The sequence below is a fragment of the Phyllobates terribilis genome, unplaced genomic scaffold (genome assembly GCF_046119375.1).
Source record: "Phyllobates terribilis strain yellow unplaced genomic scaffold, ASM4611937v1 Scaffold_34__1_contigs__length_13252353, whole genome shotgun sequence".
NCBI lineage: Eukaryota > Metazoa > Chordata > Amphibia > Anura > Dendrobatidae > Phyllobates > Phyllobates terribilis.
The window spans coordinates 2,966,990-2,993,140 of record NW_027362794.1 but is presented as its reverse complement, the minus strand read 5'-3'; the positions used below and the strand labels follow the sequence as shown (position 1 = coordinate 2,993,140).

The window sequence follows — 26,151 nt, the reverse complement described above, 5'->3', positions numbered from 1 at the left end:
TCACATACCTGTTAGCTCAGGTGAGTTTAAAAGGCTGCTGTTGATAACAAGGGCATTTGCTAAATAGATGGTGTGTGTGCAACAATATACTGAAAGGTCAATTATATTGTGCAGCTTATCTCACCACCTGTAGTTATTTAGGTGAAAGCTCCAAAATGCTTGCCTAATATGTCTGTTTATCCAAAAGGAAGTATAGAGGGAGAGCTAGATAGATAGCATTGCATTACATTACATGGCAATGCAATGCACAGTTGCTGAAGTTGAACCAAAATGAGCTTGTCATCTGGCTTCTGCAACTTTTAACATGAAAAATCCAATGAGGAGAAGAAAAGCAAAGCCAAAGAGTCCATCCCAAAATCCGACAAACAAGCCAAATGAACAAAAAGCATTGAATTCAATTCTTTCTGATTTTAGAAACTGCATTAAAGAAGGGGTGCACCGGTCCTGGAGATACTGCAATACCAGGTCAATGCGTGGAGTGGACAGAGCAAGCTCTTTTTCCATCTCCCTGTTCTAAAAATCCATTTAATATATGGTCCCCAGATAGGGGACGTATCAGATATTAAACTGGTAAGAACAGATACTACACTTGATCTTAGCCAAAAGGCCGAGAAGCGATAACCAGAATTGGTTTCCGACTACGGTGCCACCCAAGGATTCTGAAAAGTCCATTTGTGGAGATGGCCACCTGGACTCCCGTTAAGAAGACATGCTGTCAACCTCTAGATCCCTCACATGCCTGCACTTTTCGGCTTGCTGCTGCTGCAATCCACGCGTTTTAGATCTGCATAACTCCACCTCTTTTAGCACAGTACCCTCAACCCCCGGCTGTTCCCACCCGCCTCAACACCGTTGGAAGGGAGGAGAACCAATTAAGGCGGGGGGGGGGTGGAACGAGCAGCTGTCTACCCTTAGCAGGAGGGTTGCTGATTAATTACCTCTCCTGCTGCTGCTGCTGCTGGCTGTCCAGCAGCAGACTGAAGGTGGCTGCTGCTGTGCGCAGGTATATAAAGGCTCAGAGCCTATTATGACACGCGCAGCCAGCGTTCCATTGCCACATTCCGTCTACTGCAGGCGGGATACCTGGATGGCTGAATGTCACTGAGAAGCTCACAGAGACCGCCATAAGCAACAGTTTAAAAGAATGCCACAGACTAATCAACCAAACTTTTTGGGTTGGTTTCTCTTTTATAGTCTGCAGGCATTAAATGAAAGAAGTCAGTGTTCCAGCAGAGGGAGACAACGTTTCAGAAAAGGCATTGTAGCAAACCAAAAAAGAAATTTTAAGCGCAGCAGAGTAACCAGCTCACATACCTGTTAGCTCAGGTGAGTTTAAAAGGCTGCTGTTGATAACAAGGGCATTTGCTAAATAGATGGTGTGTGTGCAACAATATACTGAAAGGTCAATTATATTGTGCAGCTTATCTCACCACCTGTAGTTATTTAGGTGAAAGCTCCAAAATGCTTGCCTAATATGTCTGTTTATCCAAAAGGAAGTATAGAGGGAGAGCTAGATAGATAGCATTGCATTACATTACATGGCAATGCAATGCACAGTTGCTGAAGTTGAACCAAAATGAGCTTGTCATCTGGCTTCTGCAACTTTTAACATGAAAAATCCAATGAGGAGAAGAAAAGCAAAGCCAAAGAGTCCATCCCAAAATCCGACAAACAAGCCAGATGAACAAAAAGCATTGAATTCAATTCTTTCTGATTTTAGAAACTGCATTAAAGAAGGGGTGCACCGGTCCTGGAGATACTGCAATACCAGGTCAATGCGTGGAGTGGACAGAGCAAGCTCTTTTTCCATCTCCCTGTTCTAAAAATCCATTTAATATATGGTCCCCAGATAGGGGACGTATCAGATATTAAACTGATAAGAACAGATACTACACTTGATCTTAGCCAAAAGGCCGAGAAACGATAACCAGAATTGGTTTCCGACTACGGTGCCACCCAAGGATTCTGAAAAGTCCATTTGTGGAGATGGCCACCTGGACTCCCGATAAGAAGACATGCTGTCAACCTCTAGATCCCTCACATGCCTGCACTTTTCGGCTTGCTGCTGCTGCAATCCACGCGTTTTAGATCTGCATAACTCCACCTCTTTTAGCACAGTACCCTCAACCCCCGGCTGTTCCCACCCGCCTCAACACCGTTGGAAGGGAGGAGAACCAATTAAGGCGGGGGGGGGGAGGGTGGAACGAGCAGCTGTCTACCCTTAGCAGGAGGGTTGCTGATTAATTACCTCTCCTGCTGCTGCTGCTGCTGCTGGCTGTCCAGCAGCAGACTGAAGGTGGCTGCTGCTGTGCGCAGGTATATAAAGGCTCAGAGCCTATTATGACACGCGCAGCCAGCGTTCCATTGCCACATTCCGTCTACTGCAGGCGGGATACCTGGATGGCTGAATGTCACTGAGAAGCTCACAGAGACCGCCATAAGCAACAGTTTAAAAGAATGCCACAGACTAATCAACCAAACTTTTTGGGTTGGTTTCTCTTTTATAGTCTGCAGGCATTAAATGAAAGAAGTCAGTGTTCCAGCAGAGGGAGACAACGTTTCAGAAAAGGCATTGTAGCAAACCAAAAAAGAAATTTTAAGCGCAGCAGAGTAACCAGCTCACATACCTGTTAGCTCAGGTGAGTTTAAAAGGCTGCTGTTGATAACAAGGGCATTTGCTAAATAGATGGTGTGTGTGCAACAATATACTGAAAGGTCAATTATATTGTGCAGCTTATCTCACCACCTGTAGTTATTTAGGTGAAAGCTCCAAAATGCTTGCCTAATATGTCTGTTTATCCAAAAGGAAGTATAGAGGGAGAGCTAGATAGATAGCATTGCATTACATTACATGGCAATGCAATGCACAGTTGCTGAAGTTGAACCAAAATGAGCTTGTCATCTGGCTTCTGCAACTTTTAACATGAAAAATCCAATGAGGAGAAGAAAAGCAAAGCCAAAGAGTCCATCCCAAAATCCGACAAACAAGCCAAATGAACAAAAAGCATTGAATTCAATTCTTTCTGATTTTAGAAACTGCATTAAAGAAGGGGTGCACCGGTCCTGGAGATACTGCAATACCAGGTCAATGCGTGGAGTGGACAGAGCAAGCTCTTTTTCCATCTCCCTGTTCTAAAAATCCATTTAATATATGGTCCCCAGATAGGGGACGTATCAGATATTAAACTGATAAGAACAGATACTACACTTGATCTTAGCCAAAAGGCCGAGAAGCGATAACCAGAATTGGTTTCCGACTACGGTGCCACCCAAGGATTCTGAAAAGTCCATTTGTGGAGATGGCCACCTGGACTCCCGTTAAGAAGACATGCTGTCAACCTCTAGATCCCTCACATGCCTGCACTTTTCGGCTTGCTGCTGCTGCAATCCACGCGTTTTAGATCTGCATAACTCCACCTCTTTTAGCACAGTACCCTCAACCCCCGGCTGTTCCCACCCGCCTCAACACCGTTGGAAGGGAGGAGAACCAATTAAGGCGGGGGGGGGGGTGGAACGAGCAGCTGTCTACCCTTAGCAGGAGGGTTGCTGATTAATTACCTCTCCTGCTGCTGCTGCTGCTGGCTGTCCAGCAGCAGACTGAAGGTGGCTGCTGCTGTGCGCAGGTATATAAAGGCTCAGAGCCTATTATGACACGCGCAGCCAGCGTTCCATTGCCACATTCCGTCTACTGCAGGCGGGATACCTGGATGGCTGAATGTCACTGAGAAGCTCACAGAGACCGCCATAAGCAACAGTTTAAAAGAATGCCACAGACTAATCAACCAAACTTTTTGGGTTGGTTTCTCTTTTATAGTCTGCAGGCATTAAATGAAAGAAGTCAGTGTTCCAGCAGAGGGAGACAACGTTTCAGAAAAGGCATTGTAGCAAACCAAAAAAGAAATTTTAAGCGCAGCAGAGTAACCAGCTCACATACCTGTTAGCTCAGGTGAGTTTAAAAGGCTGCTGTTGATAACAAGGGCATTTGCTAAATAGATGGTGTGTGTGCAACAATATACTGAAAGGTCAATTATATTGTGCAGCTTATCTCACCACCTGTAGTTATTTAGGTGAAAGCTCCAAAATGCTTGCCTAATATGTCTGTTTATCCAAAAGGAAGTATAGAGGGAGAGCTAGATAGATAGCATTGCATTACATTACATGGCAATGCAATGCACAGTTGCTGAAGTTGAACCAAAATGAGCTTGTCATCTGGCTTCTGCAACTTTTAACATGAAAAATCCAATGAGGAGAAGAAAAGCAAAGCCAAAGAGTCCATCCCAAAATCCGACAAACAAGCCAAATGAACAAAAAGCATTGAATTCAATTCTTTCTGATTTTAGAAACTGCATTAAAGAAGGGGTGCACCGGTCCTGGAGATACTGCAATACCAGGTCAATGCGTGGAGTGGACAGAGCAAGCTCTTTTTCCATCTCCCTGTTCTAAAAATCCATTTAATATATGGTCCCCAGATAGGGGACGTATCAGATATTAAACTGATAAGAACAGATACTACACTTGATCTTAGCCAAAAGGCCGAGAAGCGATAACCAGAATTGGTTTCCGACTACGGTGCCACCCAAGGATTCTGAAAAGTCCATTTGTGGAGATGGCCACCTGGACTCCCGTTAAGAAGACATGCTGTCAACCTCTAGATCCCTCACATGCCTGCACTTTTCGGCTTGCTGCTGCTGCAATCCACGCGTTTTAGATCTGCATAACTCCACCTCTTTTAGCACAGTACCCTCAACCCCCAGCTGTTCCCACCCGCCTCAACACCGTTGGAAGGGAGGGGAACCAATTAAGGCGGGGGGGGGGGGTTGGAACGAGCAGCTGTCTACCCTTAGCAGGAGGGTTGCTGATTAATTACCTCTCCTGCTGCTGCTGCTGGCTGTCCAGCAGCAGACTGAAGGTGGCTGCTGCTGTGCGCAGGTATATAAAGGCTCAGAGCCTATTATGACACGCGCAGCCAGCGTTCCATTGCCACATTCCGTCTACTGCAGGCGGGATACCTGGATGGCTGAATGTCACTGAGAAGCTCACAGAGACCGCCATAAGCAACAGTTTAAAAGAATGCCACAGACTAATCAACCAAACTTTTTGGGTTGGTTTCTCTTTTATAGTCTGCAGGTATTAAATGAAAGAAGTCAGTGTTCCAGCAGAGGGAGACAACGTTTCAGAAAAGGCATTGTAGCAAACCAAAAAGAAATTTTAAGCGCAGCAGAGTAACCAGCTCACATACCTGTTAGCTCAGGTGAGTTTAAAAGGCTGCTGTTGATAACAAGGGCATTTGCTAAATAGATGGTGTGTGTGCAACAATATACTGAAAGGTCAATTATATTGTGCAGCTTATCTCACCACCTGTAGTTATTTAGGTGAAAGCTCCAAAATGCTTGCCTAATATGTCTGTTTATCCAAAAGGAAGTATAGAGGGAGAGCTAGATAGATAGCATTGCATTACATTACATGGCAATGCAATGCACAGTTGCTGAAGTTGAACCAAAATGAGCTTGTCATCTGGCTTCTGCAACTTTTAACATGAAAAATCCAATGAGGAGAAGAAAAGCAAAGCCAAAGAGTCCATCCCAAAATCCGACAAACAAGCCAAATGAACAAAAAGCATTGAATTCAATTCTTTCTGATTTTAGAAACTGCATTAAAGAAGGGGTGCACCGGTCCTGGAGATACTGCAATACCAGGTCAATGCGTGGAGTGGACAGAGCAAGCTCTTTTTCCATCTCCCTGTTCTAAATATCCATTTAATATATGGTCCCCAGATAGGGGACGTATCAGATATTAAACTGATAAGAACAGATACTACACTTGATCTTAGCCAAAAGGCCGAGAAGCGATAACCAGAATTGGTTTCCGACTACGGTGCCACCCAAGGATTCTGAAAAGTCCATTTGTGGAGATGGTCACCTGGACTCCCGTTAAGAAGACATGCTGTCAACCTCTAGATCCCTCACATGCCTGCACTTTTCGGCTTGCTGCTGCTGCAATCCACGCGTTTTAGATCTGCATAACTCCACCTCTTTTAGCACAGTACCCTCAACCCCCGGCTGTTCCCACCCGCCTCAACACCGTTGGAAGGGAGGAGAACCAATTAAGGCGGGGGGGGGGGGGGGTGGAACGAGCAGCTGTCTACCCTTAGCAGGAGGGTTGCTGATTAATTACCTCTCCTGCTGCTGCTGCTGCTGGCTGTCCAGCAGCAGACTGAAGGTGGCTGCTGCTGTGCGCAGGTATATAAAGGCTCAGAGCCTATTATGACACGCGCAGCCAGCGTTCCATTGCCACATTCCGTCTACTGCAGGCGGGATACCTGGATGGCTGAATGTCACTGAGAAGCTCACAGAGACCGCCATAAGCAACAGTTTAAAAGAATGCCACAGACTAATCAACCCAACTTTTTGGGTTGGTTTCTCATTTATAGTCTGCAGGCATTAAATGAAAGAAGTCAGTGTTCCAGCAGAGGGAGACAACGTTTCAGAAAAGGCATTGTAGCAAACCAAAAAAGAAATTTTAAGCGCAGCAGAGTAACCAGCTCACATACCTGTTAGCTCAGGTGAGTTTAAAAGGCTGCTGTTGATAACAAGGGCATTTGCTAAATAGATGGTGTGTGTGCAACAATATACTGAAAGGTCAATTATATTGTGCAGCTTATCTCACCACCTGTAGTTATTTAGGTGAAAGCTCCAAAATGCTTGCCTAATATGTCTGTTTATCCAAAAGGAAGTATAGAGGGAGAGCTAGATAGATAGCATTGCATTACATTACATGGCAATGCAATGCACAGTTGCTGAAGTTGAACCAAAATGAGCTTGTCATCTGGCTTCTGCAACTTTTAACATGAAAAATCCAATGAGGAGAAGAAAAGCAAAGCCAAAGAGTCCATCCCAAAATCCGACAAACAAGCCAAATGAACAAAAAGCATTGAATTCAATTCTTTCTGATTTTAGAAACTGCATTAAAGAAGGGGTGCACCGGTCCTGGAGATACTGCAATACCAGGTCAATGCGTGGAGTGGACAGAGCAAGCTCTTTTTCCATCTCCCTGTTCTAAAAATCCATTTAATATATGGTCCCCAGATAGGGGACGTATCAGATATTAAACTGATAAGAACAGATACTACACTTGATCTTAGCCAAAAGGCCGAGAAGCGATAACCAGAATTGGTTTCCGACTACGGTGCCACCCAAGGATTCTGAAAAGTCCATTTGTGGAGATGGCCACCTGGACTCCCGTTAAGAAGACATGCTGTCAACCTCTAGATCCCTCACATGCCTGCACTTTTCGGCTTGCTGCTGCTGCAATCCACGCGTTTTAGATCTGCATAACTCCACCTCTTTTAGCACAGTACCCTCAACCCCCGGCTGTTCCCACCCGCCTCAACACCGTTGGAAGGGAGGAGAACCAATTAAGGCGGGGGGGGGGTGGAACGAGCAGCTGTCTACCCTTAGCAGGAGGGTTGCTGATTAATTACCTCTCCTGCTGCTGCTGCTGCTGGCTGTCCAGCAGCAGACTGAAGGTGGCTGCTGCTGTGCGCAGGTATATAAAGGCTCAGAGCCTATTATGACACGCGCAGCCAGCGTTCCATTGCCACATTCCGTCTACTGCAGGCGGGATACCTGGATGGCTGAATGTCACTGAGAAGCTCACAGAGACCGCCATAAGCAACAGTTTAAAAGAATGCCACAGACTAATCAACCAAACTTTTTGGGTTGGTTTCTCTTTTATAGTCTGCAGGCATTAAATGAAAGAAGTCAGTGTTCCAGCAGAGGGAGACAACGTTTCAGAAAAGGCATTGTAGCAAACCAAAAAAGAAATTTTAAGCGCAGCAGAGTAACCAGCTCACATACCTGTTAGCTCAGGTGAGTTTAAAAGGCTGCTGTTGATAACAAGGGCATTTGCTAAATAGATGGTGTGTGTGCAACAATATACTGAAAGGTCAATTATATTGTGCAGCTTATCTCACCACCTGTAGTTATTTAGGTGAAAGCTCCAAAATGCTTGCCTAATATGTCTGTTTATCCAAAAGGAAGTATAGAGGGAGAGCTAGATAGATAGCATTGCATTACATTACATGGCAATGCAATGCACAGTTGCTGAAGTTGAACCAAAATGAGCTTGTCATCTGGCTTCTGCAACTTTTAACATGAAAAATCCAATGAGGAGAAGAAAAGCAAAGCCAAAGAGTCCATCCCAAAATCCGACAAACAAGCCAAATGAACAAAAAGCATTGAATTCAATTCTTTCTGATTTTAGAAACTGCATTAAAGAAGGGGTGCACCGGTCCTGGAGATACTGCAATACCAGGTCAATGCGTGGAGTGGACAGAGCAAGCTCTTTTTCCATCTCCCTGTTCTAAAAATCCATTTAATATATGGTCCCCAGATAGGGGACGTATCAGATATTAAACTGATAAGAACAGATACTACACTTGATCTTAGCCAAAAGGCCGAGAAGCGATAACCAGAATTGGTTTCCGACTACGGTGCCACCCAAGGATTCTGAAAAGTCCATTTGTGGAGATGGCCACCTGGACTCCCGTTAAGAAGACATGCTGTCAACCTCTAGATCCCTCACATGCCTGCACTTTTCGGCTTGCTGCTGCTGCAATCCACGCGTTTTAGATCTGCATAACTCCACCTCTTTTAGCACAGTACCCTCAACCCCCGGCTGTTCCCACCCGCCTCAACACCGTTGGAAGGGAGGAGAACCAATTAAGGCGGGGGGGGGGGTGGAACGAGCAGCTGTCTACCCTTAGCAGGAGGGTTGCTGATTAATTACCTCTCCTGCTGCTGCTGCTGCTGGCTGTCCAGCAGCAGACTGAAGGTGGCTGCTGCTGTGCGCAGGTATATAAAGGCTCAGAGCCTATTATGACACGCGCAGCCAGCGTTCCATTGCCACATTCCGTCTACTGCAGGCGGGATACCTGGATGGCTGAATGTCACTGAGAAGCTCACAGAGACCGCCATAAGCAACAGTTTAAAAGAATGCCACAGACTAATCAACCAAACTTTTTGGGTTGGTTTCTCTTTTATAGTCTGCAGGCATTAAATGAAAGAAGTCAGTGTTCCAGCAGAGGGAGACAACGTTTCAGAAAAGGCATTGTAGCAAACCAAAAAAGAAATTTTAAGCGCAGCAGAGTAACCAGCTCACATACCTGTTAGCTCAGGTGAGTTTAAAAGGCTGCTGTTGATAACAAGGGCATTTGCTAAATAGATGGTGTGTGTGCAACAATATACTGAAAGGTCAATTATATTGTGCAGCTTATCTCACCACCTGTAGTTATTTAGGTGAAAGCTCCAAAATGCTTGCCTAATATGTCTGTTTATCCAAAAGGAAGTATAGAGGGAGAGCTAGATAGATAGCATTGCATTACATTACATGGCAATGCAATGCACAGTTGCTGAAGTTGAACCAAAATGAGCTTGTCATCTGGCTTCTGCAACTTTTAACATGAAAAATCCAATGAGGAGAAGAAAAGCAAAGCCAAAGAGTCCATCCCAAAATCCGACAAACAAGCCAAATGAACAAAAAGCATTGAATTCAATTCTTTCTGATTTTAGAAACTGCATTAAAGAAGGGGTGCACCGGTCCTGGAGATACTGCAATACCAGGTCAATGCGTGGAGTGGACAGAGCAAGCTCTTTTTCCATCTCCCTGTTCTAAAAATCCATTTAATATATGGTCCCCAGATAGGGGACGTATCAGATATTAAACTGATAAGAACAGATACTACACTTGATCTTAGCCAAAAGGCCGAGAAGCGATAACCAGAATTGGTTTCCGACTACGGTGCCACCCAAGGATTCTGAAAAGTCCATTTGTGGAGATGGCCACCTGGACTCCCGTTAAGAAGACATGCTGTCAACCTCTAGATCCCTCACATGCCTGCACTTTTCGGCTTGCTGCTGCTGCAATCCACGCGTTTTAGATCTGCATAACTCCACCTCTTTTAGCACAGTACCCTCAACCCCCAGCTGTTCCCACCCGCCTCAACACCGTTGGAAGGGAGGGGAACCAATTAAGGCGGGGGGGGGGGGTTGGAACGAGCAGCTGTCTACCCTTAGCAGGAGGGTTGCTGATTAATTACCTCTCCTGCTGCTGCTGCTGGCTGTCCAGCAGCAGACTGAAGGTGGCTGCTGCTGTGCGCAGGTATATAAAGGCTCAGAGCCTATTATGACACGCGCAGCCAGCGTTCCATTGCCACATTCCGTCTACTGCAGGCGGGATACCTGGATGGCTGAATGTCACTGAGAAGCTCACAGAGACCGCCATAAGCAACAGTTTAAAAGAATGCCACAGACTAATCAACCAAACTTTTTGGGTTGGTTTCTCTTTTATAGTCTGCAGGCATTAAATGAAAGAAGTCAGTGTTCCAGCAGAGGGAGACAACGTTTCAGAAAAGGCATTGTAGCAAACCAAAAAGAAATTTTAAGCGCAGCAGAGTAACCAGCTCACATACCTGTTAGCTCAGGTGAGTTTAAAAGGCTGCTGTTGATAACAAGGGCATTTGCTAAATAGATGGTGTGTGTGCAACAATATACTGAAAGGTCAATTATATTGTGCAGCTTATCTCACCACCTGTAGTTATTTAGGTGAAAGCTCCAAAATGCTTGCCTAATATGTCTGTTTATCCAAAAGGAAGTATAGAGGGAGAGCTAGATAGATAGCATTGCATTACATTACATGGCAATGCAATGCACAGTTGCTGAAGTTGAACCAAAATGAGCTTGTCATCTGGCTTCTGCAACTTTTAACATGAAAAATCCAATGAGGAGAAGAAAAGCAAAGCCAAAGAGTCCATCCCAAAATCCGACAAACAAGCCAAATGAACAAAAAGCATTGAATTCAATTCTTTCTGATTTTAGAAACTGCATTAAAGAAGGGGTGCACCGGTCCTGGAGATACTGCAATACCAGGTCAATGCGTGGAGTGGACAGAGCAAGCTCTTTTTCCATCTCCCTGTTCTAAATATCCATTTAATATATGGTCCCCAGATAGGGGACGTATCAGATATTAAACTGATAAGAACAGATACTACACTTGATCTTAGCCAAAAGGCCGAGAAGCGATAACCAGAATTGGTTTCCGACTACGGTGCCACCCAAGGATTCTGAAAAGTCCATTTGTGGAGATGGCCACCTGGACTCCCGTTAAGAAGACATGCTGTCAACCTCTAGATCCCTCACATGCCTGCACTTTTCGGCTTGCTGCTGCTGCAATCCACGCGTTTTAGATCTGCATAACTCCACCTCTTTTAGCACAGTACCCTCAACCCCCGGCTGTTCCCACCCGCCTCAACACCGTTGGAAGGGAGGAGAACCAATTAAGGCGGGGGGGGGGGGGTGGAACGAGCAGCTGTCTACCCTTAGCAGGAGGGTTGCTGATTAATTACCTCTCCTGCTGCTGCTGCTGCTGGCTGTCCAGCAGCAGACTGAAGGTGGCTGCTGCTGTGCGCAGGTATATAAAGGCTCAGAGCCTATTATGACACGCGCAGCCAGCGTTCCATTGCCACATTCCGTCTACTGCAGGCGGGATACCTGGATGGCTGAATGTCACTGAGAAGCTCACAGAGACCGCCATAAGCAACAGTTTAAAAGAATGCCACAGACTAATCAACCCAACTTTTTGGGTTGGTTTCTCTTTTATAGTCTGCAGGCATTAAATGAAAGAAGTCAGTGTTCCAGCAGAGGGAGACAACGTTTCAGAAAAGGCATTGTAGCAAACCAAAAAAGAAATTTTAAGCGCAGCAGAGTAACCAGCTCACATACCTGTTAGCTCAGGTGAGTTTAAAAGGCTGCTGTTGATAACAAGGGCATTTGCTAAATAGATGGTGTGTGTGCAACAATATACTGAAAGGTCAATTATATTGTGCAGCTTATCTCACCACCTGTAGTTATTTAGGTGAAAGCTCCAAAATGCTTGCCTAATATGTCTGTTTATCCAAAAGGAAGTATAGAGGGAGAGCTAGATAGATAGCATTGCATTACATTACATGGCAATGCAATGCACAGTTGCTGAAGTTGAACCAAAATGAGCTTGTCATCTGGCTTCTGCAACTTTTAACATGAAAAATCCAATGAGGAGAAGAAAAGCAAAGCCAAAGAGTCCATCCCAAAATCCGACAAACAAGCCAAATGAACAAAAAGCATTGAATTCAATTCTTTCTGATTTTAGAAACTGCATTAAAGAAGGGGTGCACCGGTCCTGGAGATACTGCAATACCAGGTCAATGCGTGGAGTGGACAGAGCAAGCTCTTTTTCCATCTCCCTGTTCTAAAAATCCATTTAATATATGGTCCCCAGATAGGGGACGTATCAGATATTAAACTGATAAGAACAGATTTTTTTTTTGATTGAAGCTGCATCCAAGGCCCTGAAAAATGTGACCGAAGTCACACCAAAACAGCGCACGAGGCGAGGATTCATGTGGACCCTTCCCGGAGGAGAGGGTCCCCAATAAACCATCCCCATCCCTCCGAGCCAGAAGGCCACAGCGAGGGTCGGGGATCTCCGATGCTCTCTCTTGCCGAAGCCAGAGAAGAGCCGTTTTCGTGCTCCCAGCGTCCAGCTAGGCTGCCACTCTAGTGGAGCTGGAGCCTGTGTTGGTTTCTCAGCCCAAAGCTGACCGGACCTCCGACCGGGTTTATAAAAATTCCCCTTCCTAGCCCGGAGGCCAGGAATAGGGGGGGTTGCTCAGAAAGTATGATTGGCAAAGGTGCGGCGTGCTACGAAGCCCTAGTCTTTCTGGGGTTCCCAGTCCCAGTAAGCTTGGACTCCCACCAGGGCGCCTACTCCTGGGGCACATTGCTCCAAAGCCCTCACACTTACCCAGCCTAGTGACTTCGATCCTGGAGGGCCATGTTTTCCATCAGATGACTCTATGAGCCACCTGGCGTACTAACAAGTGCACCAAACCAGTGTGTAATGTGCATCAATTTACTAGAGCAGCCCAAGGACAAAACCGCCTTTTCAAAAGATACTACACTTGATCTTAGCCAAAAGGCCGAGAAGCGATAACCAGAATTGGTTTCCGACTACGGTGCCACCCAAGGATTCTGAAAAGTCCATTTGTGGAGATGGCCACCTGGACTCCCGTTAAGAAGACATGCTGTCAACCTCTAGATCCCTCACATGCCTGCACTTTTCGGCTTGCTGCTGCTGCAATCCACGCGTTTTAGATCTGCATAACTCCACCTCTTTTAGCACAGTACCCTCAACCCCCGGCTGTTCCCACCCGCCTCAACACCGTTGGAAGGGAGGAGAACCAATTAAGGCGGGGGGGGGGTGGAACGAGCAGCTGTCTACCCTTAGCAGGAGGGTTGCTGATTAATTACCTCTCCTGCTGCTGCTGCTGCTGGCTGTCCAGCAGCAGACTGAAGGTGGCTGCTGCTGTGCGCAGGTATATAAAGGCTCAGAGCCTATTATGACACGCGCTGCCAGCGTTCCATTGCCACATTCCGTCTACTGCAGGCGGGATACCTGGATGGCTGAATGTCACTGAGAAGCTCACAGAGACCGCCATAAGCAACAGTTTAAAAGAATGCCACAGACTAATCAACCAAACTTTTTGGGTTGGTTTCTCTTTTATAGTCTGCAGGCATTAAATGAAAGAAGTCAGTGTTCCAGCAGAGGGAGACAACGTTTCAGAAAAGGCATTGTAGCAAACCAAAAAAGAAATTTTAAGCGCAGCAGAGTAACCAGCTCACATACCTGTTAGCTCAGGTGAGTTTAAAAGGCTGCTGTTGATAACAAGGGCATTTGCTAAATAGATGGTGTGTGTGCAACAATATACTGAAAGGTCAATTATATTGTGCAGCTTATCTCACCACCTGTAGTTATTTAGGTGAAAGCTCCAAAATGCTTGCCTAATATGTCTGTTTATCCAAAAGGAAGTATAGAGGGAGAGCTAGATAGATAGCATTGCATTACATTACATGGCAATGCAATGCACAGTTGCTGAAGTTGAACCAAAATGAGCTTGTCATCTGGCTTCTGCAACTTTTAACATGAAAAATCCAATGAGGAGAAGAAAAGCAAAGCCAAAGAGTCCATCCCAAAATCCGACAAACAAGCCAAATGAACAAAAAGCATTGAATTCAATTCTTTCTGATTTTAGAAACTGCATTAAAGAAGGGGTGCACCGGTCCTGGAGATACTGCAATACCAGGTCAATGCGTGGAGTGGACAGAGCAAGCTCTTTTTCCATCTCCCTGTTCTAAAAATCCATTTAATATATGGTCCCCAGATAGGGGACGTATCAGATATTAAACTGATAAGAACAGATACTACACTTGATCTTAGCCAAAAGGCCGAGAAGCGATAACCAGAATTGGTTTCCGACTACGGTGCCACCCAAGGATTCTGAAAAGTCCATTTGTGGAGATGGCCACCTGGACTCCCGTTAAGAAGACATGCTGTCAACCTCTAGATCCCTCACATGCCTGCACTTTTCGGCTTGCTGCTGCTGCAATCCACGCGTTTTAGATCTGCATAACTCCACCTCTTTTAGCACAGTACCCTCAACCCCCGGCTGTTCCCACCCGCCTCAACACCGTTGGAAGGGAGGAGAACCAATTAAGGCGGGGGGGGGGGTGGAACGAGCAGCTGTCTACCCTTAGCAGGAGGGTTGCTGATTAATTACCTCTCCTGCTGCTGCTGCTGCTGGCTGTCCAGCAGCAGACTGAAGGTGGCTGCTGCTGTGCGCAGGTATATAAAGGCTCAGAGCCTATTATGACACGCGCAGCCAGCGTTCCATTGCCACATTCCGTCTACTGCAGGCGGGATACCTGGATGGCTGAATGTCACTGAGAAGCTCACAGAGACCGCCATAAGCAACAGTTTAAAAGAATGCCACAGACTAATCAACCAAACTTTTTGGGTTGGTTTCTCTTTTATAGTCTGCAGGCATTAAATGAAAGAAGTCAGTGTTCCAGCAGAGGGAGACAACGTTTCAGAAAAGGCATTGTAGCAAACCAAAAAAGAAATTTTAAGCGCAGCAGAGTAACCAGCTCACATACCTGTTAGCTCAGGTGAGTTTAAAAGGCTGCTGTTGATAACAAGGGCATTTGCTAAATAGATGGTGTGTGTGCAACAATATACTGAAAGGTCAATTATATTGTGCAGCTTATCTCACCACCTGTAGTTATTTAGGTGAAAGCTCCAAAATGCTTGCCTAATATGTCTGTTTATCCAAAAGGAAGTATAGAGGGAGAGCTAGATAGATAGCATTGCATTACATTACATGGCAATGCAATGCACAGTTGCTGAAGTTGAACCAAAATGAGCTTGTCATCTGGCTTCTGCAACTTTTAACATGAAAAATCCAATGAGGAGAAGAAAAGCAAAGCCAAAGAGTCCATCCCAAAATCCGACAAACAAGCCAAATGAACAAAAAGCATTGAATTCAATTCTTTCTGATTTTAGAAACTGCATTAAAGAAGGGGTGCACCGGTCCTGGAGATACTGCAATACCAGGTCAATGCGTGGAGTGGACAGAGCAAGCTCTTTTTCCATCTCCCTGTTCTAAAAATCCATTTAATATATGGTCCCCAGATAGGGGACGTATCAGATATTAAACTGATAAGAACAGATACTACACTTGATCTTAGCCAAAAGGCCGAGAAGCGATAACCAGAATTGGTTTCCGACTACGGTGCCACCCAAGGATTCTGAAAAGTCCATTTGTGGAGATGGCCACCTGGACTCCCGTTAAGAAGACATGCTGTCAACCTCTAGATCCCTCACATGCCTGCACTTTTCGGCTTGCTGCTGCTGCAATCCACGCGTTTTAGATCTGCATAACTCCACCTCTTTTAGCACAGTACCCTCAACCCCCGGCTGTTCCCACCCGCCTCAACACCGTTGGAAGGGAGGAGAACCAATTAAGGCGGGGGGGGGGGGTGGAACGAGCAGCTGTCTACCCTTAGCAGGAGGGTTGCTGATTAATTACCTCTCCTGCTGCTGCTGCTGCTGGCTGTCCAGCAGCAGACTGAAGGTGGCTGCTGCTGTGCGCAGGTATATAAAGGCTCAGAGCCTATTATGACACGCGCAGCCAGCGTTCCATTGCCACATTCCGTCTACTGCAGGCGGGATACCTGGATGGCTGAATGTCAGTGAGAAGCTCACAGAGACCGCCATAAGCAACAGTTTAAAAGAATGCCACAGACTAATCAACCAAACTTTTTGGGTTGGTTTCTCTTTTATAGTCTGCAGGCATTAAATGAAAGAAGTCAGTGTTCCAGCAGAGGGAGACAACGTTTCAGAAAAGGCATTGTAGCAAACCAAAAAAGAAATTTTAAGCGCAGCAGAGTAACCAGCTCACATACCTGTTAGCTCAGGTGAGTTTAAAAGGCTGCTGTTGATAACAAGGGCATTTGCTAAATAGATGGTGTGTGTGCAACAATATACTGAAAGGTCAATTATATTGTGCAGCTTATCTCACCACCTGTAGTTATTTAGGTGAAAGCTCCAAAATGCTTGCCTAATATGTCTGTTTATCCAAAAGGAAGTATAGAGGGAGAGCTAGATAGATAGCATTGCATTACATTACATGGCAATGCAATGCACAGTTGCTGAAGTTGAACCAAAATGAGCTTGTCATCTGGCTTCTGCAACTTTTAACATGAAAAATCCAATGAGGAGAAGAAAAGCAAAGCCAAAGAGTCCATCCCAAAATCCGACAAACAAGCCAAATGAACAAAAAGCATTGAATTCAATTCTTTCTGATTTTAGAAACTGCATTAAAGAAGGGGTGCACCGGTCCTGGAGATACTGCAATACCAGGTCAATGCGTGGAGTGGACAGAGCAAGCTCTTTTTCCATCTCCCTGTTCTAAAAATCCATTTAATATATGGTCCCCAGATAGGGGACGTATCAGATATTAAACTGATAAGAACAGATACTACACTTGATCTTAGCCAAAAGGCCGAGAAGCGATAACCAGAATTGGTTTCCGACTACGGTGCCACCCAAGGATTCTGAAAAGTCCATTTGTGGAGATGGCCACCTGGACTCCCGTTAAGAAGACATGCTGTCAACCTCTAGATCCCTCACATGCCTGCACTTTTCGGCTTGCTGCTGCTGCAATCCACGCGTTTTAGATCTGCATAACTCCACCTCTTTTAGCACAGTACCCTCAACCCCCGGCTGTTCCCACCCGCCTCAACACCGTTGGAAGGGAGGAGAACCAATTAAGGCGGGGGGGGGGGGTGGAACGAGCAGCTGTCTACCCTTAGCAGGAGGGTTGCTGATTAATTACCTCTCCTGCTGCTGCTGCTGCTGCTGGCTGTCCAGCAGCAGACTGAAGGTGGCTGCTGCTGTGCGCAGGTATATAAAGGCTCAGAGCCTATTATGACACGCGCAGCCAGCGTTCCATTGCCACATTCCGTCTACTGCAGGCGGGATACCTGGATGGCTGAATGTCACTGAGAAGCTCACAGAGACCGCCATAAGCAACAGTTTAAAAGAATGCCACAGACTAATCAACCAAACTTTTTGGGTTGGTTTCTCTTTTATAGTCTGCAGGCATTAAATGAAAGAAGTCAGTGTTCCAGCAGAGGGAGACAACGTTTCAGAAAAGGCATTGTAGCAAACCAAAAAAGAAATTTTAAGCGCAGCAGAGTAACCAGCTCACATACCTGTTAGCTCAGGTGAGTTTAAAAGGCTGCTGTTGATAACAAGGGCATTTGCTAAATAGATGGTGTGTGTGCAACAATATACTGAAAGGTCAATTATATTGTGCAGCTTATCTCACCACCTGTAGTTATTTAGGTGAAAGCTCCAAAATGCTTGCCTAATATGTCTGTTTATCCAAAAGGAAGTATAGAGGGAGAGCTAGATAGATAGCATTGCATTACATTACATGGCAATGCAATGCACAGTTGCTGAAGTTGAACCAAAATGAGCTTGTCATCTGGCTTCTGCAACTTTTAACATGAAAAATCCAATGAGGAGAAGAAAAGCAAAGCCAAAGAGTCCATCCCAAAATCCGACAAACAAGCCAAATGAACAAAAAGCATTGAATTCAATTCTTTCTGATTTTAGAAACTGCATTAAAGAAGGGGTGCACCGGTCCTGGAGATACTGCAATACCAGGTCAATGCGTGGAGTGGACAGAGCAAGCTCTTTTTCCATCTCCCTGTTCTAAAAATCCATTTAATATATGGTCCCCAGATAGGGGACGTATCAGATATTAAACTGATAAGAACAGATACTACACTTGATCTTAGCCAAAAGGCCGAGAAGCGATAACCAGAATTGGTTTCCGACTACGGTGCCACCCAAGGATTCTGAAAAGTCCATTTGTGGAGATGGCCACCTGGACTCCCGTTAAGAAGACATGCTGTCAACCTCTAGATCCCTCACATGCCTGCACTTTTCGGCTTGCTGCTGCTGCAATCCACGCGTTTTAGATCTGCATAACTCCACCTCTTTTAGCACAGTACCCTCAACCCCCGGCTGTTCCCACCCGCCTCAACACCGTTGGAAGGGAGGAGAACCAATTAAGGCGGGGGGGGGGGGGGTGGAACGAGCAGCTGTCTACCCTTAGCAGGAGGGTTGCTGATTAATTACCTCTCCTGCTGCTGCTGCTGCTGCTGGCTGTCCAGCAGCAGACTGAAGGTGGCTGCTGCTGTGCGCAGGTATATAAAGGCTCAGAGCCTATTATGACACGCGCAGCCAGCGTTCCATTGCCACATTCCGTCTACTGCAGGCGGGATACCTGGATGGCTGAATGTCACTGAGAAGCTCACAGAGACCGCCATAAGCAACAGTTTAAAAGAATGCCACAGACTAATCAACCAAACTTTTTGGGTTGGTTTCTCTTTTATAGTCTGCAGGCATTAAATGAAAGAAGTCAGTGTTCCAGCAGAGGGAGACAACGTTTCAGAAAAGGCATTGTAGCAAACCAAAAAAGAAATTTTAAGAGCAGCAGAGTAACCAGCTCACATACCTGTTAGCTCAGGTGAGTTTAAAAGGCTGCTGTTGATAACAAGGGCATTTGCTAAATAGATGGTGTGTGTGCAACAATATACTGAAAGGTCAATTATATTGTGCAGCTTATCTCACCACCTGTAGTTATTTAGGTGAAAGCTCCAAAATGCTTGCCTAATATGTCTGTTTATCCAAAAGGAAGTATAGAGGGAGAGCTAGATAGATAGCATTGCATTACATTACATGGCAATGCAATGCACAGTTGCTGAAGTTGAACCAAAATGAGCTTGTCATCTGGCTTCTGCAACTTTTAACATGAAAAATCCAATGAGGAGAAGAAAAGCAAAGCCAAAGAGTCCATCCCAAAATCCAACAAACAAGCCAAATGAACAAAAAGCATTGAATTCAATTCTTTCTGATTTTAGAAACTGCATTAAAGAAGGGGTGCACCGGTCCTGGAGATACTGCAATACCAGGTCAATGCGTGGAGTGGACAGAGCAAGCTCTTTTTCCATCTCCCTGTTCTAAAAATCCATTTAATAAATGGTCCCCAGATAGGGGACGTATCAGATATTAAACTGATAAGAACAGATACTACACTTGATCTTAGCCAAAAGGCCGAGAAGCGATAACCAGAATTGGTTTCCGACTACGGTGCCACCCAAGGATTCTGAAAAGTCCATTTGTGGAGATGGCCACCTGGACTCCCGTTAAGAAGACATGCTGTCAACCTCTAGATCCCTCACATGCCTCCACTTTTCGGCTTGCTGCTGCTGCAATCCACGCGTTTTAGATCTGCATAACTCCACCTCTTTTAGCACAGTACCCTCAACCCCCGGCTGTTCCCACCCGCCTCAACACCGTTGGAAGGGAGGAGAACCAATTAAGGCGGGGGGGGGGGGTGGAACGAGCAGCTGTCTACCCTTAGCAGGAGGGTTGCTGATTAATTACCTCTCCTGCTGCTGCTGCTGCTGGCTGTCCAGCAGCAGACTGAAGGTGGCTGCTGCTGTGCGCAGGTATATAAAGGCTCAGAGCCTATTATGACACGCGCAGCCAGCGTTCCATTGCCACATTCCGTCTACTGCAGGCGGGATACCTGGATGGCTGAATGTCACTGAGAAGCTCACAGAGACCGCCATAAGCAACAGTTTAAAAGAATGCCACAGACTAATCAACCAAACTTTTTGGGTTGGTTTCTCTTTTATAGTCTGCAGGCATTAAATGAAAGAAGTCAGTGTTCCAGCAGAGGGAGACAACGTTTCAGAAAAGGCATTGTAGCAAACCAAAAAAGAAATTTTAAGCGCAGCAGAGTAACCAGCTCACATACCTGTTAGCTCAGGTGAGTTTAAAAGGCTGCTGTTGATAACAAGGGCATTTGCTAAATAGATGGTGTGTGTGCAACAATATACTGAAAGGTCAATTATATTGTGCAGCTTATCTCACCACCTGTAGTTATTTAGGTGAAAGCTCCAAAATGCTTGCCTAATATGTCTGTTTATCCAAAAGGAAGTATAGAGGGAGAGCTAGATAGATAGCATTGCATTACATTACATGGCAATGCAATGCACAGTTGCTGAAGTTGAACCAAAATGAGCTTGTCATCTGGCTTCTGCAACTTTTAACATGAAAAATCCAATGAGGAGAAGAAAAGAAAAGCCAAAGAGTCCATCCCAAAATCCGACAAACAAGCCAAATGAACAAAAAGCATTGAATTCAATTCTTTCTGATTTTAGAAACTGCATTAAAGAAGGGGTGCACCGGTCCTGGAGATACTGCAATACCAGGTCAATGCGTGGAGTGGACAGAGCAAGCTCTTTTTCCATCTCCCTGTTCTAAAAATCCATTTAATATATGGTCCCCAGATAGGGGACGTATCAGATATTAAACTGATAAGAACAGATACTACACTTGATCTTAGCCAAAAGGCCGAGAAGCGATAACCAGAATTGGTTTCCGACTACGGTGCCACCCAAGGATTCTGAAAAGTCCATTTGTGGAGATGGCCACCTGGACTCCCGTTAAGAAGACATGCTGTCAACCTCTAGATCCCTCACATGCCTGCACTTTTCGGCTTGCTGCTGCTGCAATCCACGCGTTTTAGATCTGCATAACTCCACCTCTTTTAGCACAGTACCCTCAACCCCCGGCTGTTCCCACCCGCCTCAACACCGTTGGAAGGGAGGAGAACCAATTAAGGCGGGGGGGGGGGGTGGAATGAGCAGCTGTCTACCCTTAGCAGGAGGGTTGCTGATTAATTACCTCTCCTGCTGCTGCTGCTGCTGCTGGCTGTCCAGCAGCAGACTGAAGGTGGCTGCTGCTGTGCGCAGGTATATAAAGGCTCAGAGCCTATTATGACACGCGCAGCCAGCGTTCCATTGCCACATTCCGTCTACTGCAGGCGGGATACCTGGATGGCTGAATGTCACTGAGAAGCTCACAGAGACCGCCATAAGCAACAGTTTAAAAGAATGCCACAGACTAATCAACCAAACTTTTTGGGTTGGTTTCTCTTTTATAGTCTGCAGGCATTAAATGAAAGAAGTCAGTGTTCCAGCAGAGGGAGACAACGTTTCAGAAAAGGCATTGTAGCAAACCAAAAAAGAAATTTTAAGCGCAGCAGAGTAACCAGCTCACATACCTGTTAGCTCAGGTGAGTTTAAAAGGCTGCTGTTGATAACAAGGGCATTTGCTAAATAGATGGTGTGTGTGCAACAATATACTGAAAGGTCAATTATATTGTGCAGCTTATCTCACCACCTGTAGTTATTTAGGTGAAAGCTCCAAAATGCTTGCCTAATATGTCTGTTTATCCAAAAGGAAGTATAGAGGGAGAGCTAGATAGATAGCATTGCATTACATTACATGGCAATGCAATGCACAGTTGCTGAAGTTGAACCAAAATGAGCTTGTCATCTGGCTTCTGCAACTTTTAACATGAAAAATCCAATGAGGAGAAGAAAAGCAAAGCCAAAGAGTCCATCCCAAAATCCGACAAACAAGCCAAATGAACAAAAAGCATTGAATTCAATTCTTTCTGATTTTAGAAACTGCATTAAAGAAGGGGTGCACCGGTCCTGGAGATACTGCAATACCAGGTCAATGCGTGGAGTGGACAGAGCAAGCTCTTTTTCCATCTCCCTGTTCTAAAAATCCATTTAATATATGGTCCCCAGATAGGGGACGTATCAGATATTAAACTGATAAGAACAGATACTACACTTGATCTTAGCCAAAAGGCCGAGAAGCAATAACCAGAATTGGTTTCCGACTACGGTGCCACCCAAGGATTCTGAAAAGTCCATTTGTGGAGATGGCCACCTGGACTCCCGTTAAGAAGACATGCTGTCAACCTCTAGATCCCTCACATGCCTGCACTTTTCGGCTTGCTGCTGCTGCAATCCACGCGTTTTAGATCTGCATAACTCCACCTCTTTTAGCACAGTACCCTCAACCCCCGGCTGTTCCCACCCGCCTCAACACCGTTGGAAGGGAGGAGAACCAATTAAGGCGGGGGGGGGGTGGAACGAGCAGCTGTCTACCCTTAGCAGGAGGGTTGCTGATTAATTACCTCTCCTGCTGCTGCTGCTGCTGCTGGCTGTCCAGCAGCAGACTGAAGGTGGCTGCTGCTGTGCGCAGGTATATAAAGGCTCAGAGCCTATTATGACACGCGCAGCCAGCGTTCCATTGCCACATTCCGTCTACTGCAGGCGGGATACCTGGATGGCTGAATGTCACTGAGAAGCTCACAGAGACCGCCATAAGCAACAGTTTAAAAGAATGCCACAGACTAATCAACCAAACTTTTTGGGTTGGTTTCTCTTTTATAGTCTGCAGGCATTAAATGAAAGAAGTCAGTGTTCCAGCAGAGGGAGACAACGTTTCAGAAAAGGCATTGTAGCAAACCAAAAAAGAAATTTTAAGCGCAGCAGAGTAACCAGCTCACATACCTGTTAGCTCAGGTGAGTTTAAAAGGCTGCTGTTGATAACAAGGGCATTTGCTAAATAGATGGTGTGTGTGCAACAATATACTGAAAGGTCAATTATATTGTGCAGCTTATCTCACCACCTGTAGTTATTTAGGTGAAAGCTCCAAAATGCTTGCCTAATATGTCTGTTTATCCAAAAGGAAGTATAGAGGGAGAGCTAGATAGATAGCATTGCATTACATTACATGGCAATGCAATGCACAGTTGCTGAAGTTGAACCAAAATGAGCTTGTCATCTGGCTTCTGCAACTTTTAACATGAAAAATCCAATGAGGAGAAGAAAAGCAAAGCCAAAGAGTCCATCCCAAAATCCGACAAACAAGCCAAATGAACAAAAAGCATTGAATTCAATTCTTTCTGATTTTAGAAACTGCATTAAAGAAGGGGTGCACCGGTCCTGGAGATACTGCAATACCAGGTCAATGCGTGGAGTGGACAGAGCAAGCTCTTTTTCCATCTCCCTGTTCTAAAAATCCATTTAATATATGGTCCCCAGATAGGGGACGTATCAGATATTAAACTGATAAGAACAGATACTACACTTGATCTTAGCCAAAAGGCCGAGAAGCGATAACCAGAATTGGTTTCCGACTACGGTGCCACCCAAGGATTCTGAAAAGTCCATTTGTGGAGATGGCCACCTGGACTCCCGTTAAGAAGACATGCTGTCAACCTCTAGATCCCTCACATGCCTGCACTTTTCGGCTTGCTGCTGCTGCAATCCACGCGTTTTAGATCTGCATAACTCCACCTCTTTTAGCACAGTACCCTCAACCCCCGGCTGTTCCCACCCGCCTCAACACCGTTGGAAGGGAGGAGAACCAATTAAGGCGGGGGGGGGGGGGGTGGAACGAGCAGCTGTCTACCCTTAGCAGGAGGGTTGCTGATTAATTACCTCTCCTGCTGCTGCTGCTGCTGCTGGCTGTCCAGCAGCAGACTGAAGGTGGCTGCTGCTGTGCGCAGGTATATAAAGGCTCAGAGCCTATTATGACACGCGCAGCCAGCGTTCCATTGCCACATTCCGTCTACTGCAGGCGGGATACCTGGATGGCTGAATGTCACTGAGAAGCTCACAGAGACCGCCATAAGCAACAGTTTAAAAGAATGCCACAGACTAATCAACCAAACTTTTTGGGTTGGTTTCTCTTTTATAGTCTGCAGGCATTAAATGAAAGAAGTCAGTGTTCCAGCAGAGGGAGACAACGTTTCAGAAAAGGCATTGTAGCAAACCAAAAAAGAAATTTTAAGAGCAGCAGAGTAACCAGCTCACATACCTGTTAGCTCAGGTGAGTTTAAAAGGCTGCTGTTGATAACAAGGGCATTTGCTAAATAGATGGTGTGTGTGCAACAATATACTGAAAGGTCAATTATATTGTGCAGCTTATCTCACCACCTGTAGTTATTTAGGTGAAAGCTCCAAAATGCTTGCCTAATATGTCTGTTTATCCAAAAGGAAGTATAGAGGGAGAGCTAGATAGATAGCATTGCATTACATTACATGGCAATGCAATGCACAGTTGCTGAAGTTGAACCAAAATGAGCTTGTCATCTGGCTTCTGCAACTTTTAACATGAAAAATCCAATGAGGAGAAGAAAAGCAAAGCCAAAGAGTCCATCCCAAAATCCGACAAACAAGCCAAATGAACAAAAAGCATTGAATTCAATTCTTTCTGATTTTAGAAACTGCATTAAAGAAGGGGTGCACCGGTCCTGGAGATACTGCAATACCAGGTCAATGCGTGGAGTGGACAGAGCAAGCTCTTTTTCCATCTCCCTGTTCTAAAAATCCATTTAATAAATGGTCCCCAGATAGGGGACGTATCAGATATTAAACTGATAAGAACAGATACTACACTTGATCTTAGCCAAAAGGCCGAGAAGCGATAACCAGAATTGGTTTCCGACTACGGTGCCACCCAAGGATTCTGAAAAGTCCATTTGTGGAGATGGCCACCTGGACTCCCGTTAAGAAGACATGCTGTCAACCTCTAGATCCCTCACATGCCTCCACTTTTCGGCTTGCTGCTGCTGCAATCCACGCGTTTTAGATCTGCATAACTCCACCTCTTTTAGCACAGTACCCTCAACCCCCGGCTGTTCCCACCCGCCTCAACACCGTTGGAAGGGAGGAGAACCAATTAAGGCGGGGGGGGGGGGTGGAACGAGCAGCTGTCTACCCTTAGCAGGAGGGTTGCTGATTAATTACCTCTCCTGCTGCTGCTGCTGCTGGCTGTCCAGCAGCAGACTGAAGGTGGCTGCTGCTGTGCGCAGGTATATAAAGGCTCAGAGCCTATTATGACACGCGCAGCCAGCGTTCCATTGCCACATTCCGTCTACTGCAGGCGGGATACCTGGATGGCTGAATGTCACTGAGAAGCTCACAGAGACCGCCATAAGCAACAGTTTAAAAGAATGCCACAGACTAATCAACCAAACTTTTTGGGTTGGTTTCTCTTTTATAGTCTGCAGGCATTAAATGAAAGAAGTCAGTGTTCCAGCAGAGGGAGACAACGTTTCAGAAAAGGCATTGTAGCAAACCAAAAAAGAAATTTTAAGCGCAGCAGAGTAACCAGCTCACATACCTGTTAGCTCAGGTGAGTTTAAAAGGCTGCTGTTGATAACAAGGGCATTTGCTAAATAGATGGTGTGTGTGCAACAATATACTGAAAGGTCAATTATATTGTGCAGCTTATCTCACCACCTGTAGTTATTTAGGTGAAAGCTCCAAAATGCTTGCCTAATATGTCTGTTTATCCAAAAGGAAGTATAGAGGGAGAGCTAGATAGATAGCATTGCATTACATTACATGGCAATGCAATGCACAGTTGCTGAAGTTGAACCAAAATGAGCTTGTCATCTGGCTTCTGCAACTTTTAACATGAAAAATCCAATGAGGAGAAGAAAAGAAAAGCCAAAGAGTCCATCCCAAAATCCGACAAACAAGCCAAATGAACAAAAAGCATTGAATTCAATTCTTTCTGATTTTAGAAACTGCATTAAAGAAGGGGTGCACCGGTCCTGGAGATACTGCAATACCAGGTCAATGCGTGGAGTGGACAGAGCAAGCTCTTTTTCCATCTCCCTGTTCTAAAAATCCATTTAATATATGGTCCCCAGATAGGGGACGTATCAGATATTAAACTGATAAGAACAGATACTACACTTGATCTTAGCCAAAAGGCCGAGAAGCGATAACCAGAATTGGTTTCCGACTACGGTGCCACCC

At 45.5% G+C, this 26,151-nt stretch overlaps 20 non-coding genes and 1 pseudogene across 20 annotated transcripts; all 21 read right to left on the bottom strand.

Moving 5' to 3' along the window:
* Window positions 1-428: 428 nt before the first annotated feature.
* Window positions 429-619, bottom strand: LOC141181755 (U2 spliceosomal RNA). The gene has a single exon (XR_012257302.1). It is a non-coding gene; the product is annotated as a U2 spliceosomal RNA (small nuclear RNA).
* A 1,115-nt stretch (window positions 620-1,734) lies between these two features.
* On the bottom strand, window positions 1,735-1,925 carry LOC141181533 (U2 spliceosomal RNA). Its single transcript, XR_012257100.1, has one exon. It is a non-coding gene; the product is annotated as a U2 spliceosomal RNA (small nuclear RNA).
* A 1,122-nt stretch (window positions 1,926-3,047) lies between these two features.
* Window positions 3,048-3,238, bottom strand: LOC141182240 (U2 spliceosomal RNA). Its single transcript, XR_012257625.1, has one exon. It is a non-coding gene; the product is annotated as a U2 spliceosomal RNA (small nuclear RNA).
* Window positions 3,239-4,354: 1,116 nt separating this feature from the next.
* Window positions 4,355-4,545, bottom strand: LOC141182239 (U2 spliceosomal RNA). Its single transcript, XR_012257624.1, has one exon. It is a non-coding gene; the product is annotated as a U2 spliceosomal RNA (small nuclear RNA).
* A 1,114-nt stretch (window positions 4,546-5,659) lies between these two features.
* On the bottom strand, window positions 5,660-5,850 carry LOC141181638 (U2 spliceosomal RNA). Its single transcript, XR_012257196.1, has one exon. It is a non-coding gene; the product is annotated as a U2 spliceosomal RNA (small nuclear RNA).
* A 1,120-nt stretch (window positions 5,851-6,970) lies between these two features.
* On the bottom strand, window positions 6,971-7,161 carry LOC141182237 (U2 spliceosomal RNA). The gene has a single exon (XR_012257623.1). It is a non-coding gene; the product is annotated as a U2 spliceosomal RNA (small nuclear RNA).
* A 1,115-nt stretch (window positions 7,162-8,276) lies between these two features.
* On the bottom strand, window positions 8,277-8,467 carry LOC141182236 (U2 spliceosomal RNA). The gene has a single exon (XR_012257622.1). It is a non-coding gene; the product is annotated as a U2 spliceosomal RNA (small nuclear RNA).
* A 1,116-nt stretch (window positions 8,468-9,583) lies between these two features.
* On the bottom strand, window positions 9,584-9,774 carry LOC141182235 (U2 spliceosomal RNA). The gene has a single exon (XR_012257621.1). It is a non-coding gene; the product is annotated as a U2 spliceosomal RNA (small nuclear RNA).
* Window positions 9,775-10,888: 1,114 nt separating this feature from the next.
* LOC141181637 (U2 spliceosomal RNA) lies at window positions 10,889-11,079 on the bottom strand. Its single transcript, XR_012257195.1, has one exon. It is a non-coding gene; the product is annotated as a U2 spliceosomal RNA (small nuclear RNA).
* Window positions 11,080-12,197: 1,118 nt separating this feature from the next.
* On the bottom strand, window positions 12,198-12,393 carry LOC141181900 (U2 spliceosomal RNA). The gene has a single exon (XR_012257431.1). It is a non-coding gene; the product is annotated as a U2 spliceosomal RNA (small nuclear RNA).
* A 515-nt stretch (window positions 12,394-12,908) lies between these two features.
* LOC141182121 (U2 spliceosomal RNA) lies at window positions 12,909-13,024 on the bottom strand (annotated as a pseudogene).
* Window positions 13,025-14,139: 1,115 nt separating this feature from the next.
* Window positions 14,140-14,330, bottom strand: LOC141182234 (U2 spliceosomal RNA). Its single transcript, XR_012257620.1, has one exon. It is a non-coding gene; the product is annotated as a U2 spliceosomal RNA (small nuclear RNA).
* Window positions 14,331-15,446: 1,116 nt separating this feature from the next.
* Window positions 15,447-15,637, bottom strand: LOC141182232 (U2 spliceosomal RNA). The gene has a single exon (XR_012257618.1). It is a non-coding gene; the product is annotated as a U2 spliceosomal RNA (small nuclear RNA).
* A 1,117-nt stretch (window positions 15,638-16,754) lies between these two features.
* On the bottom strand, window positions 16,755-16,945 carry LOC141182231 (U2 spliceosomal RNA). Its single transcript, XR_012257617.1, has one exon. It is a non-coding gene; the product is annotated as a U2 spliceosomal RNA (small nuclear RNA).
* Window positions 16,946-18,065: 1,120 nt separating this feature from the next.
* On the bottom strand, window positions 18,066-18,256 carry LOC141182230 (U2 spliceosomal RNA). Its single transcript, XR_012257616.1, has one exon. It is a non-coding gene; the product is annotated as a U2 spliceosomal RNA (small nuclear RNA).
* A 1,122-nt stretch (window positions 18,257-19,378) lies between these two features.
* Window positions 19,379-19,569, bottom strand: LOC141181459 (U2 spliceosomal RNA). The gene has a single exon (XR_012257034.1). It is a non-coding gene; the product is annotated as a U2 spliceosomal RNA (small nuclear RNA).
* A 1,117-nt stretch (window positions 19,570-20,686) lies between these two features.
* Window positions 20,687-20,877, bottom strand: LOC141182229 (U2 spliceosomal RNA). Its single transcript, XR_012257615.1, has one exon. It is a non-coding gene; the product is annotated as a U2 spliceosomal RNA (small nuclear RNA).
* A 1,120-nt stretch (window positions 20,878-21,997) lies between these two features.
* Window positions 21,998-22,188, bottom strand: LOC141181474 (U2 spliceosomal RNA). The gene has a single exon (XR_012257048.1). It is a non-coding gene; the product is annotated as a U2 spliceosomal RNA (small nuclear RNA).
* A 1,118-nt stretch (window positions 22,189-23,306) lies between these two features.
* On the bottom strand, window positions 23,307-23,497 carry LOC141182228 (U2 spliceosomal RNA). The gene has a single exon (XR_012257614.1). It is a non-coding gene; the product is annotated as a U2 spliceosomal RNA (small nuclear RNA).
* Window positions 23,498-24,619: 1,122 nt separating this feature from the next.
* On the bottom strand, window positions 24,620-24,810 carry LOC141181458 (U2 spliceosomal RNA). The gene has a single exon (XR_012257033.1). It is a non-coding gene; the product is annotated as a U2 spliceosomal RNA (small nuclear RNA).
* A 1,117-nt stretch (window positions 24,811-25,927) lies between these two features.
* On the bottom strand, window positions 25,928-26,118 carry LOC141182226 (U2 spliceosomal RNA). Its single transcript, XR_012257613.1, has one exon. It is a non-coding gene; the product is annotated as a U2 spliceosomal RNA (small nuclear RNA).
* Between the last annotated feature and the right edge of the window lie 33 nt (window positions 26,119-26,151).